We start from the raw sequence: 7,852 nt of genomic DNA on the forward strand, positions 1-7,852 counted from the left end.
AATAAGACTTATTAGTTCAAAAAATCTTAAATAGGACCTAAGTTACCGTAACTAAGGCTGCAAACGAACCGAGCCGAGCCGAGTCGAACCGAGCCGAGCCGAGTCGAACCGAGCCGAGCTTTACTGAGCTCGAGCTTGGCTCGTTTACTTATCGAGCTCGTTTATTGAGCTTGAGTTCGGCTTGATAAGAAACTGGGCTCGACCTTGACTTGATAATTTTTTTTTAATATTATTTATATTATTTAAATATAAATATTTAAATAAAAATATCATTTATATTATTTAATATATAAATAATATATTTATTATATAATTTAAATAAAGATAAACGAGCCGAGCTTATACAAGCTCGAGCTCGACTCGTTTACTAAACGAGCCGCGCCGAGTTTGTTCAAGAACAGCTTAATTCATTTGCAGCCCTAACCATAACATTTGCAAATAGGACTTTCAGACAATTAACTCAAATTTTTATTTGTTCAAATTTTTTTATCAACTGGCCAAATTTCAAATTTTTTATCTACTTAAATTTTAACTTATTTGTTTAAATGTATCTATTCAATTTTTTTTTAATCTATTCATCATCATCATCAACAACAACAACGACAACAACAACAAATATATATATATATATATATATATGGGTCCAGCTTGTCTCAAGTTGAGATCAAGACTGGACCCGTCCAGTTCGGTCCATGGGGCCCATTTTTGGGGCCCATTTTGATAATCCGAACCGCTAAATGTGTAGAACTCGTCGAGTACTACATGCTTGTAAAAAATCACGTTGATCGGATATCAATAGTTATGTGATCAAATCAATTTTGTATAAAAAAAAATGGACGGTCAAACAATTAACGGTTGATAAAAGACTGTTTTGTTCACATAGTTATCGATATCCGATCAATGTGATTTTTTACAGGTATATAGTACTCAACGAGTTCTACACATTGAACGGTTCGGATTATCAAAATGGGACTCGTGGTAGGCCCCCATGGGCCCAACAGCACGGTCCAGTCCGATCTTAGACTGGATCAAAGCCACTGCCTATATATATATATATATATGAGCCAAGGAAAAAAAACAACCAGACCAATCTTTATCTGTTGAAATAGATAGTCAACCCAACCAATATCTGTTGTAATATCAAACCAAAACAAACCCTATATGTTCAAAAACAAAAAAAATTATTTATTTATTTTTTCCAAACGGAATCTTTGTGCTTATAAAATTGATTAGGAACTCTGCACTACTAGCGATTGAAACATTGGAGCATAATAAGTGTAAAGCTTGGGACTGGTCTTGTATGAGGAAAGAAACATTCCCATCGGACAAAAACGAGCAAGTGTTCTTTTCATTCACATTATCCTCCTCCTTTATTTTGCTTCAATTTGGCTGCAGTAGATAGATTGTATGTTTGTACTTTGGTTAGATAAGTTATTTACCGAGATATATGCAATTTAACTAATTATTTGGCTATTATTTATCGAGATTTATGTAGTTTAAGAGATAGAGAAAAAGAGAGAGAGGGGGTTGAAAAATAGATTTGTAAATACTGTATAACATACATATGCGTAGTTTGGTTATTTTACACTAGTTTGTCCTTGTGGATAGAGTATTTGCACAACTGGACTTATGGGCAAGAAAAATTCAAATTTAGAGTTTTGACATGATCGTTTAAAAAATTATTTGATAAATATAAATACAAAAGAATATTTTTTAAAATTTTAAAAAATGATTTTCATTCTTAAAAAAGTCTATTCTATTATATAAATGGTAGGCCTGCAATGGTGTTAATACTTTTGTACCACAGATTTTGGATTTTTTCAAAAATACCCCTACAGTTGATATTTATATTTTAAAAAAAAATACAAGACTTGAAATCAATATAAATTTGGCAAAATACACCTTTACTATTTGAATAATAAATACTACATATGTATTTTTTTATCATTATTTTTATATTATTATATTTTTTAAAAATTACACACGTGTACGGCTGCTAGTATAACTATATGACATGATGGGTGTGTTTGATTGGACGGACTGGAAAAGGGGGATTAAAATCCATCGAACTTGAGTCCTGGGACTGTGAATCCCCCGGACTATTTGGTCGGATTGGATATGTATCCTGTGTTTGTTTTTTCATGGGATTAGATGTCTGGATAGGACTATTTTCAGTGAATCCAACGTTTGGTTGGACGGACTGGATAGGATAAATGAACAAATGACTATTTTACCCTTTTTTCAATTGTTTACTAAGTAATAACAATATTAAACATATCTTTAATATTTTAATTATTTTTAGTAAACATTAAACATACTAATGGTTAAATTTTGTTTAAAGATATTTAAACATACTAATATTGATAAAAAATTGACTGGTATAGATTATTTTTATTTAAACAAATAAAAATTTATTGTTGAAATTAAACATGCTAATGGCTAAATGTTTAAATTTTTATTTAAACAATTAACATTGAAATTATTTTGATGTACAGATTATGTTTAAACAATTAACAATTAACAATTAAATAAATGTTGATGTACAGATTATGTTTAAACAATTAACAAATGTTGATGTAATTAACAATTAACAAATGTAGATGTAATCAAATGTTGACGTATTAAAACATAATTTAATAGATGTTAAATAAATATAAATGTTGATGTACAGATGTTGAAATAATTTAATAAACATGTTGATGTACAAATGTTTAAATGTTTAAATAAAACATAATTTAAATAAATGAAATTATTTATTGTTGAAATTAAACATTTAATTGTTTAAATAAAACATCTATTAAAACATCTATTAAATTTAAATAATGAAATTAAATAAAACATAAACAAAATTTTAAAATAAAACATCAATAAAATATCTATAAAAAGTTATTTTAAAAAATTAAATAAATAAAACATTAATAAAAAGTTAAATAAAATTATTTTATTTTTAAATTGAGACATTTAAATTTTATTAAATTTTATTAAATATAATACATAATTAAATAGTAAAGGGTCAAAATTATCATTTTCGCATCTAATCCAAACAGTGATTAGTCCCCCAAAACAATCCCACCCCCCAGGACAGGATAGTCCCCCATATGGGGGACATGGAGTCCGTCGGACTAAAAAAAAATCAAACGACGAATAAAGAGAAAAGCCAAACATGAAATCCAAATAGTGGATAATCCCCCCCTTATCCCCCAATCAAACACACCCGATGAGTACACTTGATTTATGATTATTTTCACTAGTTTTTAGTTTTTAGTTGGTAATTAAAATAAATTTGATTCCGAAACTAAAAAATAAAATTGCATTTGGTTGAATTTGGATGACGTGGCAAGCCATGAATGGTAGAGTGATAACAGGCAATAAAAACTCTCGTCCGACGCCGTTTCGAAATCTCACATCACAGCCACATGAATCGAAGAACACAGAGCATAGAGAAGAAAAAAACTAGTAGAAGAGAGTCGAAGCTCGTGGAAGAAGAAGAAGAAGAAGAAGAAGAAAGATGAGAGAGATGGCAAAGATGAACGCGATGAGGTCTGGGGTGGTGGTGGTTGGAGCACTAGCCTTCGGTTACTTAACCTTCCAGATAGGTTTCAGACCATTCCTCGAGAGAGCTCAACACTCTCTCCACAATACTCCCCACCTCGGTGACGCCATTGACGACTCAGACACTGCTCTCAGAGTCCCCGATTCTCCCCCCGATCAATTCTTCTCAAATCCAAAGTAAATGAAAAACACTCCAATCTATCTCTCTCTGATTGTCTTTGAATTCTCTCTGGTAGTTGATTCAGATTTCAGATGGATTGGCGTGTTGTTATTTTGTGTTTTCTGCTTAATTTTTTCGATCTTTACTGGAATTTGTACTGGATTGACTGAAAAGTGAAAACTGAGCTTTGCAGTCATTATCATTTGATATGATATGATACTTGTGAATTAGTTTCTGTTTTTATGTTTTTTTCTTCTTCTGAAATATTAGCTGAAAAATGAGGTTGGGATTAATATATATATATATATATATTTCAACAAAACATTGTTTAGTACAAACAAATTTCCTGGTGAAAATAATTGTTGCATTATCTACCACTGGCCACTAGGGTTCCGTGGAGGTATGATATTAATAATTTGATAAAGAGGATTAATGGCGTAGTGAAGTGAGGGGACGCGTTAATTTGAGGCTGGCTTTGGGAATTACTGTGTGAATGATTTTAGAGATTGTGCATTGGTGAGGATTAGTTTCGGCTCAAAATGTGTCAGCGAAATATTGGATTTGGAGAGCTCGTTATAAGAAGAAGAAAATAGATAAATAAATAAGGGTGAGTTTTTTCGAGATTGTTGAGGACATGGTGTTTGGAATCACAGTCAGACATAATAGAAAGGAGAAGGGTGAAAAGCTTTGGATATTTTGTTTTAAAGGTGCCTTTTTTTCACAATTGGATTGTAGACATTGTTTGAGACTCTGATAAATAAAGAGATGGGTGGAAAGCATTGTGTTGTGGGTGGAAGAAGAGACATTCAGCAATTGGGGATCTAGAGTGCTAATAGCCTTTCAATGATCTAGGTAATGCTTTCGAGTCTTGACAGTGTGCTTTCTCTGAAATGCTATTCTGAATTCTTGATCAATTGATGTAGCTATTGGTATTGGTGATTAATTTCATTAGTGCTTTCCTTCCTCTATAATTTGGTTAGTAAATGGCTCATTGGAAGCCACGGTATCATTGTGCAACTACACAACTACATCTTTTGTGACATATTCAGGCGCCTTGATGAGGCAAGGCAAGTATGGTTGTCTAGTGCATATTACACTCTAGGAAATTTCTTGCTAATCGTTCTTGCCTTCAGCTGCATTGGAGAGCTAAGAAATTTAGTTTCGTCCATTGGAATATTCAGAATGTTTTAAGCCAGTTGTTTCCTGCTTACTTTGCATCTGGTTGCCTGCTCTAGAGCCATGGGAATACCTCAACGAGTGGAATGATGGTAACAGCTCTAGCAACATAATTTCCAATTTGGTTATTGCCAATGGGTAGTTCAAAATGGCTGTTTATGCTCGACTTTCTTAGTATTGCCATAGAGATGATGAGCAGGAGGGCAGAGTTATCATTTGATTGTGAATGCGTTGCTTCCAATTTCAGACACAGACTGATGAGGAAAGAAGGAAACTTTTCAAAGAGCTTCAGATGAAAGCTGAGTGAGTTGGATTGTTGTACACAAAACTAAAGGGTAAAATAAGCTTAGACAGTAAAGCGATTCGTGATCAGAATACAGTTTTGAATATTTATAGAATAAAAAAATTAGCATTTTGACCTTCAAAATTTGTATATACTTTACCGCGGCCCCTCCTTTGTACAATTTTTGAGTCAATCATTAACTCGTTATACATATGGTGAAGAACATTTCACGTTAACGCCTGATATTATGCATCATTCGTTCTAAGATTTATGAGTTTCGGACTCACAGAAACTTACCAGTGCTTTCAAATTATACAACATAAAACAGGAGTGACTCAAGAAGCAGTGAGAAAAGCATACTAATAAACTAAGGAGAATCCAAAATGTGTAAATAATGTCCAATTAGGCAATTTACCTCCACAAACGGTCCTTGAAAACCACCTAGAAAACAATATGGCTACGTTCCTTTATCTCTTTGTCATTTTTCTCAAAATTGCTTTCAAATAAAAAAGAACCAATTCTGGACAAATAATGAAAATTGTTATACAAAAATGACCACCAAAAAAAAAAAAAAAAAAAACATAATTCTCAAAATTTTCATGTTTCAATATGTTTTTGAGAATTATTTTTTGAAAACTATGCTAAACAGGCCCACATCCATGATACATGAATTTTGGTTAAAGTTATGGTTGCCAACCTATTGACTTGAGTGCAAAACATTAGGCATACAAATCAACAATAATTAATTATTCATAATGACAAGCAATCAATTTTATTTATTTTTCATTTTAGCCCCCCAAGCAATATGCCTAAGAGTATATCTCTGTCACCTATCAACATCTAAATTGCCCTGGCAAGCAATGCAATTGATGCCGAACTATAACTATGATTTTTCTACTAGATAAGATGGCCCACTAAGTCTCTCTCAAGTAGTCATTTCTTGAATATTAAGCTTGAGATTGGCTTTGACTATATAAGGATCTTGATCAAAAGTATTAAACATGTTGTCATAGTCAGTAATCCAAATTGAACCTGAAGGGCCTAATCCGAACCAACAATGCTACAATTGAAAAAAAAAATATCCAAAGAAGTACTAAAAAATAATTATAATTATTCTTGGTGTGATTTACATCTTACCAATTTTAAATTTATACCATATAATTCGTTCAGATAAATTTCAAAATAATCTTTTCATGATTGAGGACATTTTGTAATCCGAACAGGAAAGAGCCCAACTATTCTATCTTCCCATCTCTTGCACCAAGGATCTTCTAGAGTATTTTTTTCCTAAAATTTCTTGACCCGATTATTGAGCAGAAGATAGCTACTTCCAAATCAATTTGCACCAGTTACATGAGTTTCATCTGTTTTTGTAAGATTAAAATAAAAAATAAAAAACCCCTAAAACTCCTATGATTTGAATCTATTACTCAGGGGTATTTGCAGTTCAGTTGCGGCTGGAGAATTTTCAATCTGTCGTCCGTTCATCGGATTGGCAGATTGAAAAAAATCAATCCCCATTCTTCTGCCAAATTAATGGATGCGAATTGAGTGGATTGTCGGATTAGCTAATGGATGTGAATCTCTTTAACACTTTAAGCTTTTATAAATTTTGAATATAATATAACAACTTGTCAGCATTTTTTTTTTAATAACAATCCAACTCAACAAAATCAAAGGATTATCAAGTAAATTGTCAAATACCAATAACAACTACATATAAGAAAATCATACATTATGAAAACTATTTCATTGCTGTTTTTTTATTCAAGAACTATTTCCGTTTGGGGACTTACCTTTTTAGCCAAAAAGCCAAAAAGTTATCCTTTTAGCCAAAAAGCTAACAACTCATACCAAAAAGTCAAAGATTCTCTTTTCTTTCTACTTTTTGCACATCTTTTCGTAATTAGCCAAAAAGTCATCCCAAACATATAGGTTTTTTTTACCTACTTTTTTAGCCAAATAGCCAAAAAGTTACTAATTTAAATGATAAAATTAAGTCTTATATTTTTCGCACAAAAATATTACATATCAACACTTGTCATTTGATAAAAGGATTTTTAAATTGAAAACATAACAATATATCTAAATTCTTTTTTAATAAAAAACAAAATAAAATATTTAAACAAATTAAAAATATAAATTTTACAAATTTGTACCACTCAAGACAGAACACACGGTTTGCCCAACACTTTTTAGAGTCTTAACGTGGTTCTTTTTTATTATATTTAAATATTAATTTTTTATGCTGTAAGTTTTGGGATAATTATTATTTAGTGTAAATTTTTAAAGATAATTTTAGATTTTTGGTAAAGTTTATGTATATTAATAATTAAAATTTTCAATTTTTTTTTTTATAAATTTGTAATTATTTCATACAACCACCACTGAGTTGTAGTTTTTTCTAAATTTTTCTATTTGACATTTAGCCTCCGTTTGGGAAGTGGGTTGATTTTTTAGCTTTTTAATTTTTTTGGCTATTTTAACCTGGGCTAAAAAGTTTGGTTTGGGAAGGGTTTTTTGACTTTTTGGCTTTTTGGACTTTTGGACTTTTTTTGTGAGGGAATGGTGTAATGATTATGGGTTAAATATGATGTTTTGTTTGTTGTGATTAAAATAGCCTATTTTATTTTTTATGATTAAAATAGCCAAAAAAGCCTTCCAACCTTCTTCCCAAACGG

Source organism: Camellia sinensis, chromosome 6, assembly GCF_055761805.1.
Source record: "Camellia sinensis isolate YWXY chromosome 6, ASM5576180v1, whole genome shotgun sequence".
Lineage (NCBI taxonomy): Eukaryota > Viridiplantae > Streptophyta > Magnoliopsida > Ericales > Theaceae > Camellia > Camellia sinensis.